The 15,932-nt window shown below is 42.2% G+C and overlaps 1 protein-coding gene across 2 annotated transcripts in view; it reads right to left on the reverse strand.

The window, feature by feature from the left end:
• Positions 1–11,197, reverse strand: part of LOC122794405 (L-threonine 3-dehydrogenase, mitochondrial-like) — a 121,685-nt gene extending 110,488 nt beyond the window's left edge. For both annotated transcript variants that reach the window (XM_044062771.1, XM_044062770.1), the window contains exon 1: positions 11,059–11,197. The gene's annotated coding sequence lies outside the window, so the exon portion shown is untranslated. The remainder of the gene's footprint in view (positions 1–11,058) is intronic.
• Between the last annotated feature and the right edge of the window lie 4,735 nt (positions 11,198–15,932).

Genomic DNA, 15,932 nt, shown 5'->3' on the forward strand with positions numbered 1-15,932 from the left:
TCTTATTATACAGGTGGAAGGAGATGGGTGTTTTTAGTGTAGGCCTTATTTAAAACTGATGTAGCTCTTCTGAAAGTAGGAAAAGGTGTTAAAACAGAATGTCTCATTAGAGGTAATGGGAACTGATACAGTTAGTCTTTGATCATCTACATATGAAAGGTTTATTCCTGGTCAAATTGGTGTTAGTATCGATGGATATACTGTTTGTGAAAGAAGGAACGGCAGAAACATATAAACAACAGTCCGACAACTTAGATACAGTCTACAAAAGCTGATGTCTGAAATTAATAAAATTGTTTACAAAATATGCTCTATACAAACAATACTGTGTGAAAGGGCCTCCAGTAGAAGTTAGTCCTTTATAAGCAACTACTGTCAGGAGGTATGGGAAGTTGATGGCCAAGGTGGGAGTTCCTAATAAAGCTGGTATATTCCATACAGTCGGGCATATTTATATAGCCCTACTAGTATTTACAGTTCCAAAATTTGTAAGGTTCATCTTAGTAAGGAATCCAAGTTTTTAGATAAGCCATTTAATTTACATGAAGTGAATATGGTTTTGAGCAAGGGTAATGCCCATTCTGTACCAGAGCAGGGCTGACTGATTTATGACTTTTCAGATAGTACTGTATTTCTTTGACTGACATACTTTCTGTAAGTCCTGAATGACTGGTTTGACACTACATTGTTTCCAGAGTGTGTTTGTAATGGATTAGTAAAATGGATATAAAGAAGGAAAGATGACATGAATAAATTAGAATTCAGGAGGCCTACAGTACTGGGAAAGGATCATAAAATTTAGTTGGGTTTGCTTTAAAACAGGATGACAAAGTAAGTATGGGAAAATAGTTGAGTGCTGGCATATATAGTGTACAAGCTAGGGATATGAAAGAACTTTTATTCATAGTTAAGGAAACCATTAAACGCTAGTTTAGCAAAGTATTAGGATATGCTGTGGTATGAAATATCAAGAAAACATTTGATTGTGTTAGACATAATCTGTCGGATGTATTGAGGATTACGGTTTCCCTTTGAAGGTTTGGAAACATACAGTGTGTGTGTATACTATATCATGTTTTTCCCTTATTGAATGGATGGCTTGGAAGTGGTGTTAAAATTGGTGTATGGGTCAAACAAGGTGCCCTTTGCTCTTTTGATTAGCGAAGAATGCCATTATGATGCGAGTGGATACATCAATGTTTCTGGCATGTATAATTCTTTCAGGAAGTATGGTTCACAGTTGATTTAGTCCTTGTGGTCAAACATGCATCCTGGATGGGATAGGTTCTTGATTAAAAAAAAAAATTCATCTGAATTGTTGAAAGTGGGTCTATCCATAAATGGTGAAAAATATTTAGGTTTGGGGATTGATTTGGTGATTTTTGATATTCCCTTTTTTATACATTTAATTAGTTTATTTTGGGGGGGGCAGATTGAGAAAATGGTTTTTGATCAGTGGGAGCATTTAACTGCTTTACAGAATAAAACAAGATGTGGAAATTCAAAAAGTATGCATTGCATTTTTTTAGGTAAATTACAATATCTGGGTATCCTTTCTGTTTCCTACATCGCTGGAGAGAAAGTTGATTGATCTTTATTTTTCTGTTATATGGAGACCTCACTTAAACACTTTGAAGACAGACATCTTAAAATAGTATAGTTTGTGTCTTTCGGCTTTTAGGGGTCGCCACAGCGGAACTCCGGTCCGCTAATGATTTGCAGTAGATTTTTACGTGCCGAGTTGCCAGCCCCGACGCACAACCTTCAACGAAGGTATGCCCATTCAAGCATGTCTCCACACAGAAGACGCTCTAGCTGAGAATCGAACAGGACGTCTTACTGTGAGGTGACAATGCTACCGCAGCACCACCACCGCAGTTCTCACATCTTAAATAGTATAGTAAAGACTATCAATGCTGCACTCCTGAATTGCAGTTCGGTCCTCTTTACTGCCAAACTCACTGCAACAACTGCTAGCATCAGCCAAATAAACATCAACACACATTTCTACACAGATCCACTTTCCTATTACACACCTTCCACTGGTTTCTACAAATTTTGGTTGAAAGAAAGGAGTTTTAAACAACTTTTTTCCCTCCAGTATTTTGCAATTCAGTCAGGGACCTCTGTGTATGAATAGTACAGGGGTGATGGGTCAAAATCCCCATGTGGGAGGTTTGGAGGGGAACTGCCTGTAAAGATATGTTGCCAATTACATATTGCTAATAAAATGCATTCATTTGACTTTGACTGCATGAGATATTATAGCACTGAAACAACAAAATATTTTTACATCTGAGAAAATAACCCTGATTTTATGACTGTGCATACTATCCTATCCAATAATCCACAAGACAATTTTCTGGAATAGTACCACATCAAAACATACACTAAGATGTCTTTGTATGCGAGAAAATAGCCTGGTTGTCACCCAGAGTGCTTTTCTACCATATGCAAAATCCTGCCCAATACCCAAAATGATATCATTTTGAGGATGTGGACATGAGAAAAACAAAAGCTCTTGTTTTATTTTTCTCTTTCATCAAAAACACAACACAAAGTTTCTGCTTCAGAGAGCAAACAGTAAACTGTATCATCCACTGTACAACTGCAAAGGAGACAATGTTGCACCTGGGAGCCTGGAAAAATATGTCAGATGTCCTTTAAATTATTTTTTAAAACAAGTAATATAATACAACTCTACAAAATGGTACTGATTTTCTATTTGCTTCAGCAATTTAATCTTATCTCCCCTCCACCAAGTCCAAACTAGTGTAGTCAGTGGGATATGCACAGTGGTTCCCCTACTTACTCCCTACTGATTTATACATTCCTCATGTTTGTAAGACCAAGATATTCCCAGAGTGTGGGGGGATATGTCTCAATCATTCCCGTTGTGGAGAGCCTTATCAGCCTACTCACTCTCTCTCCAACAGGACAGTCAGGTGGCAGAAAATAGGTCAGCCTGCTGATCCCACAAACTTCCCTAACTCCCATCCCCATAGGCAGCTTCGATACTCCACAACTGTTGCTTCTCAAAGGTTGATGTGCTGTGATACCAGACATGCCTTGCTGGAGTGGCCTTATGCCAATGCATCATGGGTCTGCCAGGTTCCTTCTGCAAATCACCCACCAATAGGTGCCACCAACGCAGCAACCCAAGCTGCCCTGCCTTTCTCCAGGACTGGCCTTTCACTCCCATCCTCCCCACCTGGCCGGTCTAGCATCAACAGATTTGCTGGATGATGTAGTCAGGGCTTAATTCCTCTATGCCACAGGGATGGCTGTCATTTTATTTTTGTGGAACAATCCCAAGTTACTATAATGTACAAAGACATCTAAATATCTTTTTAAATTCAATGAACTTAAGCTCTCTAACTTGTTATAGTACTACCACTGCAGAATTTAGTGCAATAGTGTGCAGAATACAGCTCCAGCTCCTTGTAATGTAAGCCAAATCCAAAGCAGCCAGCCATAGCTATTATGCTCATTTACTTGAAGGAGACATAATGTTTGCATAATCTGCCAGCAGCAGCAGCTAATGAATTGGAAAATGGCATATGTCTATACTTAGCACAGAAAGAAGCTCAATTTACTTTCCATTTTATTACTGTATGTACTTGCTAATAATATAGAAAAGCACTATTCATATTACAGTAATGTTCCCACAAACAAGTATGCCATTTGCCACCAGATCCAGTTTGAAACTATCAATATTGTCTGCAAAATGTTATACAACTGAGCACCCCCCCCCAAATTTCAACTATGAACCTCAGTGACTATATGGTTGGTCTTAATGAAGCTAGAAATTACCATGTTGTATGGCTTTAGCTTAGAAGAAAGATCCTACCCGATAACACACAAGACAGTTTTCTAGAGCTGTACTGTACCAAAAGATACATTTTTGTCAAGCATCCAAAATATCTTAGAGACAGTAATACATCTTTCAGACTTCTTTCACCACAGGCTTGGCCATTAATACTATTATAGTGTAACTTTCTATTATAGTGTAACTCTACAAGCAGCTACATTTTACCTGAGATAATGTGGCACAGTATACAGTGACAGCAGGCACTGTCACCTCACAACAAGAGGTCTTCTGGTTAGGATCTTAATTAGGGTGCCGTTTTGTGCAGAATCTACATGCATTGCCTATGTTCCCATGGCTTTTCTAAGTACTCAGCTGTCTTCCCATACCCCAGAGATATATAGTACGTGGACTGGTGAACCTAAACTGTCTAGAAATGTATGAGAGATACAGAAGAAAGGCCTGGCAATCTGCTTCCATTCAACTTGTCTAGTAAACTGTGTGGACAGTGGCTGCTATTCATTGTAGGAGTTAGAATCCAACTGCGGTACTCTGCAGAAAGGCACATTACATGGGGCAGCACCGTCATCAAGCTTATATGAAACTATGCTCAACTGTTAGCTAATCTCCATCTCATTTCTGCACTCTGACCCCAATGCCAGGGAACAGCTGTACTTCTGACTTGCTTCTACAAAAGGTAGAAAATCAGTTCTCAGTCAGGTACACAAATAACAGCCATACACTGTTGCATTTATTTATCTTCTGTTGACCAGAAAAGAGACATAGAGGAGCTCTCCGATTATGTAGCCCAGGCCGGTATGACCCTGACCCTGAGCAGCATCTTACCCTCACCAAGAATGATGCCACAGTACAAAGACAAAATGATCAGTTTTAACAATTGGCTTAATTACTGGTGTCATTCAAAGGGGATCCAATGTCTGTCTGCTTGGGATGACATGCTCGACAAGCCACGATGCTTCGCAAGGGATGGCTTGCACCTATCAGCCCTGGGCTTCCGGATATTGGCCAAGGCTCTTGCCACCCCCATAGTGCCTTTTTTAGGCAAGGCTCAAATGACAAACCTACCTCCCTAGAAAACACAAGTGGAAAAAAAATAAGGGTAATGCTGCTCAATGCCAGAAGTCTAAACCTCAAGATGCACACCCTCGAAGCCCTCCTCAGTATGGAGAACATCGATGTCTGTGCAGTGACTGAAACCTGGTTCAAGGCTCCTGAGAGCACACCAGCACTATCAGGTTTTACCTCATATCATGCTTTCCGGCCCCAAAACTTGGACTGAACCACAAAAGGAGGGGGAGTATCCATATTCATCAAAGATACCCACACCTCCAGGTTAATGGCAACGCACGAAGCATCGGAGACCATCCAGGTGCAACTAACCATAGGCAAAACTGCCTTACAATTTGTAGCATGCTACAGACCACCCTCTCAAACTCAGGAAACTCACACAGCCTTTCTGAAGACACTGGAGAGTATGAATGTCTCTCCAAATACCATCATATTGGGAGACTTCAACTACCCAAACATAGACTGGGAACATTACTCAAGCCCAAACACCCTAGCCCAAAGGTTCCTAGAATTCATAAACTCAAATGCGATGGAACAACTAGTCACCATTCCCACAAGAGGAGACAATATACTAGACCTGATCACAAACATGGGGACAAAATGCTCCACACCGGAAGTATATCCCTCATTGGTAAGATCAGACCATAAATTAATCTCACTGGAAATCCACATCCCGCCCCCACCCCCTGCACAAAAGACCACAGTGAAGAACTTCTCAAAAGCCAACTTCACACTTCTTAAGACTGAAGTGGTATCCTTCAAGGTCCCTGGGCCAGTGGAAACCACAACCCACACTGCTGAATCCTTTGCAAATGCCTTCTACGGGCACCTTCAAGAATGCATGGATCATGCAATCCCAAATAAAACCAAGACCCATTCCCCCAAAGGCAGGAGCCCAGTCTGGTGGACCCCAGCCATAAACAAACTTTACAACAGAAGGAGGAAGCTAGTACATGACAGAGCAAAATCCCTAAATGGGAAGGCATCTCTGATCAGTACTAGCAAAAAACTACGATCACTCATAAAATAATCCAAGGCCAACTTTGAGGGAAAAATCGCAAAAGACACAAAAGACAATCACAAGGCCTTCTTTAGCAATGTTAGAAACTTGGGTGGAAACTCCCAGATATGCTCAGAGTTAGTCCAAAATGACAATAAATACACTGAACCCACTGACATTGCCGACATTCTGGCAGATAGGTTCAGTGCAAATTTCTCCTCCCCCTCCCCCCCAAAAGGAGAAATAACTATCCCAGCAGAGTGTAGCCTCCCTAACATCTCAGATGCCCAGGTGAGAGCCGCCCTCTCTAAAGCTAAAAACACAGCATCAATGGGACCGGACGGTGTCCTGGGCTGTGTGCTACATGAACTCCAAGAGGAACTAAACCCAAACATAAGGCTGCTGTTTAATCTTAGCCTTACTACAGGATACGTACCCAAAGAGTGGCGTACGGCAACAGTGGTCCCACTTCACAAAGGCGGTGCTTCTATGGACCCTGGAAATTACCGCCACATAAGCTTGACGAGCCTGGTCTGCAAAGCTATGGAGAGGATCATTATGGAACTCATAAACAAAGACATTGGGGACCTACAGACATTGGATCCTACCCAATTTGGCTTTGTCAAGGGCAGATCCTGCCTTTTGAACTTGGTCGACTTTTTTGAAACCGTCACTAAGGCCATTGATGAAGGTAAGGCAGTTCACACAGCCTACCTTGACCTTGTAAAAGCCTTTGACACAATACCACACTCGGGCATCATAGACAAACTCACCAGCTTAAATGTAAACCCATATGTCACGAGATGGGTTGCAAACTGGCTCAAGGACAGAACCCACAGGGTCAGAGTTGCTGGAGCTATGTCAGACTCTAAGCCAGTCACAAGCGGTGTCCCACAGGGCTCAGTCCTGGGACCCCTCTTGTTTGGCATTTATTTTTCCGAGGTACAGGCAAACATAGGAGGATTATGGCTGACAAAGTTCGCAGATGACTGCAAACTGGGCGCCATAATTGATACTCCAGCGGACACAAACATCCTTCAGAGAAGACTCATAGAAACAGATAATTGGTGCCACAGCCATGGCCTTAAGCTTAACGCCAAAAAATGTATAGTCATACCCTTTGGGAAAAACAAGGTACCCACAAATTACCACATAGGTGGTAATCCATTAAGTACGGAAGAGATAATCAGGGACCTAGGGACCCAGGTTGACAGTAACCTCTCATTTGACACTCACATTGCCAAAGTGGTTAGGAAGACCTTCTATATTGCCCACCTTATCATGAAGGGTTTCACATCTAGATCAAGAGAGGTCATTGTGCCCCTGTACTCATCTCTTATTAGGCCAATGATTGAGTACAATGCCCCATTTGGGATGTATCTTACCCGACACCTGCAGCAGTTGGAAAGACCCCAAAAGTTCCTCACCAAGAGGATAAAGGGTCTTAAACATATGTCATATGCTGCCCGACTGAAAAAACTCCAGCTCTATTCAGTCGCATACCGCCTACTCAGAGGTGACCTGTGCCTAACGTACAAGGCCATGTCCAATCCGGAATTAATGGACATGCTCCACCTCAAAAAATCCAAATCCATCAGAGCCATGAGAGCAAGAGACTTAAACCTTAACACATAAATAAATAGGACGTGCTGGAGGGACAGATTCATAACCCAGAGGCTCCCTACACTCTGGAACAGAATCCCAATCCATGTTAGGCAGAGCCCCTCACTAACTCTATTCAAGAGAAGTCTTGACGAGTGGATGGGAGATCGTAGGTTTACCCCGGGGGTCATCTCTGTGTCACTACTAGACAGAGGCACAGTAAACTAAACCCTAAATGGGCATAGTATTCTCATCCTAAGGGGTGGTGAAAGCCACACACACTCTGGCTAGGCTTATAAATGCCCTAGGGCAGATAGCCTAGTACGAACCTATGAACCAGCCAAGCCCCCCTAGGGAAGTGGCCTCCTTTCAGGTGAGACCAAAGTTGGCATTTGTACAAAGGAAAATTTGTCCAGGGCACCAGAACTTTCCTGCTCTTTTTGGCAAGTGCTGTGCGACCTTTCACATCCACCTGTGCTACCACCAACTCAGGCAGATGGGACCTCTCTAACAGCATGTCAAAAGAACTTACAATCAGAAACAGGGCACCCACTTTATGCTACACTGCATCAATAGCAATGGAAAATTGAATCCAGGCATCACTGGTGGAAACCAAACCCACTGTTTTCTGATCATCCAGCATCAAAGGCTAGTGCTACATGTTAGCCACTAACATTGCATTTTACAACTATCTAACCATAATTGATTAAAAATTCAGAAGAATCAATTGGGGACATTACAAAATGCTTTGCCATGAGCTGTGTTAAGCATACATGAGCACCATGTCCAAAAACTTGTAGGGATAACAGCCCAGCAGATGAAATTATATCAGTTTCACAAATCAAAACCACCACCACAAATGCCTTTCCTTTGTTTAAAAAATAAGACAACTAGAAAAAAAAACTGCTTTGGTTTACACTCATAGTTATATAAGTGTTTACTAGGCCAATGACCACAAAAGCCTTTTAAAGCCTAGCCATATATTCAAAATCTCGGACAAGTTCTGGTACACTTGACAAGATTAAGCAGGGGCTTGGGAAATGAACCATCTACATGTTGCATGTGTCCATTAGAGACATAAGTGCCAAGACAGGGATGAATTTCCTGTTCCCTGTCCAATTGTCCAAGTTACACTTGAATTGGGTTAGGGAGAAATTCTGCTTTACATGGATGGGGAACTTGTACTGGAGACGGGGGATACATACCTGTCTCTCCAGTAGGACCTATTTATATCACAGGCAAGGTCTTTAGAATGGATAATTCTGGTGCTGTTTGATGGGCTTCCTGCATATCAGCAAAACAGTGTAGGGTCTGACAATGTCCTGTATGCCAGGCATAGATCTCCCCTCAACAGTCTGTAAAAGACAGAATACAGGGATAGAGCCTTGAGGTGGTCTACATAGAATATTTTACTTTACCCCCTGTATTTTTTAGTGAGGAACCTCTTGTGGACGCTCCATTTGTTGGATATGCCTGGTAAGGTACATACCAAAGGGGGCACTGTACTCAATGATAAATCTGATGAATGCTGAATACAGTGGAACAATGACTTCTTGGACCTAGCTGCCATACCTTTGTTTATAAGTTGCGCAACATAGAATGATTTCCTCACTACTTTAGAAACATGATGGTCAAAGGCTAGATTACTGTCTGTGTGTCCTAAAGTCCCTCACTACTGGGTCAACTCTAAGGGGTGTGTTAATATGATAGTTACTAGCAGTGGATGACTTCCCAAAGTATAATATTATGCATTTCCCATGCACATCACAGCAACAAAGTTTTTACACTAAAGTAGGGGTGGGGACATACGAGTTCTCAAGTCTTCTCTGGGTTACTTCATGCTTATAATTTAAAAGAGCCAAGAAACTGGACACAATGAATTAGAATAAATAAGGAATACATTATGTACCTCATTACGGGGAATGTTCCTCATTTTGAGTATTAAAAGTTCATGTTCATTGTTCCACATTAAAAGGGTCTGTCACACATTCAGTGTTAAGAATTTTTTAAAATTGATATCAATGGTAAATAATACTGAATCATATTAAATTTCATCAAAATAACTTATCTGCACGTTTTAGCCATCCTATGAACTTCCTAAATCCTAACTGGTAGTGTTCCACGTTTTGTCCATTTTTTAACACATTATGAGAAGCAGTAGGGTTACCACCTGTCCCACTTTGCGAGGGACAGTGCCTCTTTGGGCAGTTGTGTCCTGCAAAAAAATTGAAAAAATGACAAATGTCCTGAGATTTTAGCACAAAAGATTTCCTATATTTTCTTTAATAGTTGCATAAAACAGTTATTTCATATCTGAAACACCTACATGTTATAAGAAACAGAATAAACAACTAAAATACTACAAGAATAAGCTTTTATTTAGGCTAAAAAGTGAAGTTCTGTCCTTTGTACTTGCCGTGGGTATGTTTTGCCCTGCAAAATCTGACGTTTCTACAAAAAATGCCCCACTTTGGGCATTTGAAAAGGTGGCAACCCTAAGAAGCAGTGCTCCACATGCTGGAGATGGAAGATTAAGGAAATACCTACACACATTATTTATAACACACATTATTTATAATAAATAATATTACCTACCGCAACCTTGAAAAACTATATCTAAACATAACGGTGCCACTGTGCACACATTTGCAGAGTGGCCATTCTCAAAAATAAAAGGCAAATAAATAAACAAAATCAGACTGATGTAATAAAATGCCCAACATATTTTGACTCAATTCTGCCAGTTCGGAAAAACACCTTTAAATTTAAGGATTCCGTCTAGCTTGATGGCAAAGGGCGGTTTGGAGCACGCGTGGGGCAGAATATAACGACAGATCATGTGGAGGTAAAAGAACTGCACATTCCGCTCTTTTTACTGAAACTGTATATGCAGAAACATACGTATAAACAAAGTGTCTTCATCAACTGGAAGCTGTACATTTTTATGACAAATGAGTCCCTAAAACTGGAACGCTGGTCCTTTTTACAGACAAGCTGCGAATCACCGTGAACGATGTTTTTAGAACATGTCAAAATACACATTTAACCGAGATGCTGCATTATTTAACTTTCCACGTCTCCTTCGGACATACGACTAAATACAAATAACCAAAAATCTTCATTCGATTTCAAGGAAATAATCAGCCGAAATACTTATTTTTTTCCTTCCAAAAGTTTTCCAACAAAAAAAAAAAAAAAACGATCGCGTTTTCAATTTCTTCCTGATCCCAGAAACCCCCATCATCGGCCTGAATGAGGCTAAAGAATATTAATTTCTTTTTCACGTGCAATTTTCCCCATGCAAAAACCTAACATAAAACACTACATCAGTCACTCACCGTTATAAATTTGTTTGTATGATCATTTGTACTTGACATTTTGTTTTGAAAACGCTAATTTCGCTGCAGCTCATTGATTTAAGAATATCAGCAACCAAAAATAATACCTTCTGAAATTCTTGCTTTTACATTTCATTCACTAGATACACCTATCAAGACCATATTGTGCATTCTTTATAAAACATTTTTATGGAAAAAACAGTAATAATTTATTTACTCACCTCAGCCGTTTTTTTTTTGGAACTACTACACACTCTCGAAAAATGAGCCACTAATTAACAAGAAAAAGGGAAGAAACCTACACCAGCAAACTATACTTCGCCGAACCAGGCAGGTTGCATCACCCATCCAGTCTCTTGCAGGAGACATAAATTCATGCAGGGATTTACATAGGTGGATCAAGGGGCCTGGGACGTGTTGACTCATTGGTTAAGCGTGTGGGGGTGTGACCGCCCGTTTTGTCTGACGTATAAGCTTTATGGTGAAACTGAGAACAGAGTGGCACTTGTGAGCTTATTCTCGGTTTGTGTTATGACGCCCAAGAATCTTTATAGTGGTATGCACCTTGTACCTCCCAAGCACACCTCATTATGAGGAACGTTCTTCATTTTGGGCCCCCCCACAAAAAAATTTTTAAAAAAACATGCTCCTCAAACTTCCACTTTGAAAGAGTCTGTTCACACATTAAGATTTAGGATTTTTTTAGCTGAAATCTATGGCAAGTAGCACTGAATCATATTAATTCATCGAAATAATGTTGTATAAGTATAAAGTAGCAGATTTTATCCTTTTTGTGAGCTTCCTAGTAGAATTTGTTACTAAGTTGTTAGTGTTTTTACAGTTTGCCCTTTTGTTGTTCCACATTATGAGAGGTAGTGTTCCTCATTTTGAAAATTGAAGGTTGAGAGCTATATCCAGTCCCCAGGAAAAAATAATAAAATATATGTGTGGACGGATGCTGCAGATGTCCTTCGTGGTTCACTCTTGCAGTCATGACTGTAGGGTTCTTCCTGCCAGCAGCAGCCCCCGATCGGCCAGAGTCCCAAAGTCTGGATCGGGCATCAGCTGAGGTCGCCTTTATCCTGATGTCAATGCGCCAGAAGGTATAAAGACCTCAGCTGACGCCATTTCCCCAGTCTTTCTTGCCACGCGGTGCCCTTTGCAGTTCACTGATGCTGGTCGGCTTGTTCCTGTTTGTTTTTGGATTTAATCCCAGGATTTTCGTTTTATAAGATAAGTACCCCATTGGGGAGGTCTTTTTCTTGCTCCAGTCAGATGTCAGAAAAAGTTAATAATTGTATTTCTTGTGGGAAGCAAATACCTCATAGGGATTTTCACTCTTACTGTATTCCCTGCCTGGGTCCTGACCACAACGTTGCTAATTGTGCGTTTTGTGCTAGATTTAATCAGCGTACTATTAGGCGTAGATATAACTTTGCCTTTTAATATTTTGGAAAAAGGTTTAATTATAATATGTCTTCGGACTCTTTTCCGGCTTCTTGAGGTGCAAGGATGCAGACAGGCCTCCGAGGTCCACAGCAAAGGATGTTATTCAGTTACTGCCAGTTGCTGGTTCGTCGGTCGTCAGTGAGGCGTCTTTGCAGCCCCTGTTGTCCGCCTCTTTTGAACCAATTGCCTGTACCAACTCCAGTGTGGAGCTGATGGGGTCTTCAGAATTGCCAGGGACTGGACCTTCGGATACTGCTCCCTCAGTTGGGTCCGGAGCCGGTAGGCAGGTACCGGCTTCTGAGGGAGTTCTCAGGCCTTTGCAGCTTCCTGTAAATGTGGATTCAGTTTTACATTCAAAGACAAAGTCTAAGGCTCCAGCTAAAGTGAAATGGCAAGCACAGGCGCCTTTTGATCAGGGTCCTAAGCCTCAGAGGCAGATGCTTAGGATGGCTGAAGATCTCAACTATGATCAGGGGTTCACATCCCCCTCCTGACAAGAAGCCTAGATTAGAGTCCGGTTATGATTCTTCAGACCAAATTTCTGTTTCTTCTGCTTCTTCCCTTGCGCAGGATTATTCTTTTCCTCCTTATGAGGATTCTGATGCTGAAGATTCCTTTCCTTAAGCCTCTCCTCCTGAGGATTACTCTTTTGGTGAAACTTTGCATGATATGAGGGTGTATTTCCACTGGGAAGGGCAGGAATTTTCTGAATCCAAGAAACGTCTTAGGGATTGTCTTCTTCTCCAACAGCATAGGCCTCTGGCTATTCCCCCTGTATTGGACATTGTAGAATTGGTACCAAATTCAGAAATAGGGCAAAGTTTTTATTCCAGACTTTTCCTGGTTCCCAGGAAGGAAAATTCGTGGAGACCAGTCCTGGACCTTTCTGTACAAAACACCCTCCTAGATATACCAAAATTCAAGATGCTCACTCTGCAGCAGCTGCTGCCTATGTTGGGCAAGAACGCTTGGATGGTGACTTTGGACTTAAAAGAAGCTTACCTGCATATTCCTATAAGGCAAGAGTGCAGAAGGTATCTGCATTTCAAAGCGGGCTCAAAGCATTACCAATTCTCTGTGCTGCCCTTTGGCTTATCTACTGCACCCAAGGTCTTTACAAAGTGCCTGGCACCAGTAATGACGTTTTGCAGACAGAAGGGGATTCAAATATACCCTTATCTGAATGACTGTCTTATTCAAGCGGACGACAAAGACACTCTACTTCGGCATCTAGCTTTTGTGCAGCATCTTCTTCAGTAACTCGGTTTCACAGTGAATCTAAAGAAATCAAATCTGGTACCCACACAACAGATTACTTTCCTGGGTGCTCTTCGGAGTACTACAACCCAGATGGCTTCCTTGACACCAGACAAAAAAGTGCAACTGGCTTCTTCTTTCCGACACCTGGCTTCAATGAAACAGCTGACTGCAAGAAAAATTCTGCAGGCATTGGGTTACATGGCTTCCTGCATTCTACTAATACCATATGGAAGACTGCATATGAGGAAACTGCAGTGGTACCTCAAGAGTGTTTGGTCTCAGCATTACCACAGTTTGGAAACAATGATCACAATTTTGCCTTGTCTCCAGCAAGAGTTTCTTTGGTAGGCCGAAGCCTGTCTACAGAACAAGGGGAAGCCTTTTTGTCCTCCACCGACCAACCAAGTTCTGACAACGGATGCTTCAGATTATGCCTGGGGAGCCCACATGCACGGGAGATGTCTTCAGGGTGTTTGGACAAAGGAGCAAAACACCTGCACATAAATTTGAAGGAGATGCTAGCTGTACAGAATGCCCTGATAGCCTTCAGGGACCTTCTTCTGCCAGGACAATTCTTGATACAGACAGACAACACTACAGTGATGTGGTACATAAACAGGCAGGGGGGCTCTCACTCTTACCCCCTGTGCAGATTAGCCATGACTCTATGGTACACTGCTCTGACCTGCAGTGTCGACTTACAAGCGCAATTCCTGCCAGGAAAAGACAACACTTTGGCAGACACATTGAGCAGACACATTTCAGATCCCGCCCACCAGACTGAGTAAGGAGAAGGTCACAGTAAGCTGCCTGTCGGGCGCTAGAATCCGCCACATAACGCAAGCACTCAGGTCTCTCAACAGCAGGTACAAATACGACTCAGTCATTGTCCACGCTGGTGTAAACGACCTGAGACGTACCTCCTTGGACTACATGAAAAGAGACATTGAGGAGCTCTCTGATTATGTAGCCCAGGCAGGTATGACCCTGACCTTGAGCAGTATCCTACCTTCACCAAGAATGATGCCACAATACAGAGATAAGATGATCAGCTTTAACAATTGGCTTAAACTCTGGTGTCATTCAAAGGGGATCCAATGTCTGTCTGCCTGGGATGACATGCTGGACAAGCCACGCTGCTTCAAGGGCGGCTTGCACCTGTCACCCTGGGATTCGGATATTGGCAAAGGCTCTTGCCACCCCATAGTGCCTTTTTAGGCAAGGCTCAAATTCTAAACCTACCACCCTAGAACACAAAAAGGAAAAAACTAAGGGTAATGCTGCTCAATGCCAGAAGTCTAAATCTCAAAATGCACGCACTCGAGGCCCTTCTCAGTATGGAGATCATCGATGTCTGTGCAGTGACAGAAACCTGGTTCAAGGCTCCTGAGAGCACCCCAGCACTATCAGGTTTTACCTCTTATCATGCATTCCGCCCCAAAATCCGGACAATACCAAGAAAGGAGGGGTATCCATATTCATCAAGGACACCCACACCTCAAGACTGGTGGCAACGCGATGCATTGGAGACCATCCAGGTGCAATTAACCATAGGCAAGACTGCTCTGCAAATTGTAGCATGTTACAGGCCACCCTCACAAACTCAGGAACCTCACATGGCCTTCCTGAAAACACTAGAGGGATAAATGTATCACCAAACACCATCATACTAGGTGACTTCAATTACCCTAATATAGACTGGGAACACTACTCAAGCCCAAACACCCTAGCCCAAAAGTTCCTGGAATTCATAAACTCAAATGCCATGGAACAACTAGTCACCATCCCCACAAGAGGAGAAAACATACTTGATCTCATCATCACGAACATGGGAGCACAATGTTCAACACCGGAAGTATACCCCTCACTGGTGAGATCAGATCACAAACTAATCTCGCTGGAGGTCCTCATACCACCCCCACCTGAAATAAAAAAGACCACAGTAAAGAACTTCTCGAAAGCCGACTTCACACTTCTAAAGACTAGTGTGGTCTCCTTTAAGGCCCCCGAGCCGGCGGAAAACAGTACTCAAGCCACTGAATCACTTACAAATGCCTTCTACCAGCACCTGCAGGACTGCATGGATAAGGCAATCCCAAGCAAAACAAAGACTCTTTGTACCAAAGGCAAGCATCCAGTCTGGTGGACCCCAGCCATAAACAAACTCTACAACAAAAGAAGGAAGCTACTACAAGATAGAGCAAAATCCTTAAAAGGTAAGACACCCTTGATCACTATAAGTAAAAAACTAAGAGCTCTCATAAAATCATCCAAGGCAAATTTTGAGAGAAAAATAGCTAAAGACTCAAAAGACAATCATAAGGCCTTCTTTAGCTATGTTAGAAACCTGGGAGGAAACTCCCAGATATGCTCAGAACTAGTTCAA

Source organism: Protopterus annectens, chromosome 2.part1 (assembly GCF_019279795.1).
Source record: "Protopterus annectens isolate FY-2018-M chromosome 2.part1, PAN1.0, whole genome shotgun sequence".
NCBI classification, from domain to species: domain Eukaryota; kingdom Metazoa; phylum Chordata; order Ceratodontiformes; family Protopteridae; genus Protopterus; species Protopterus annectens.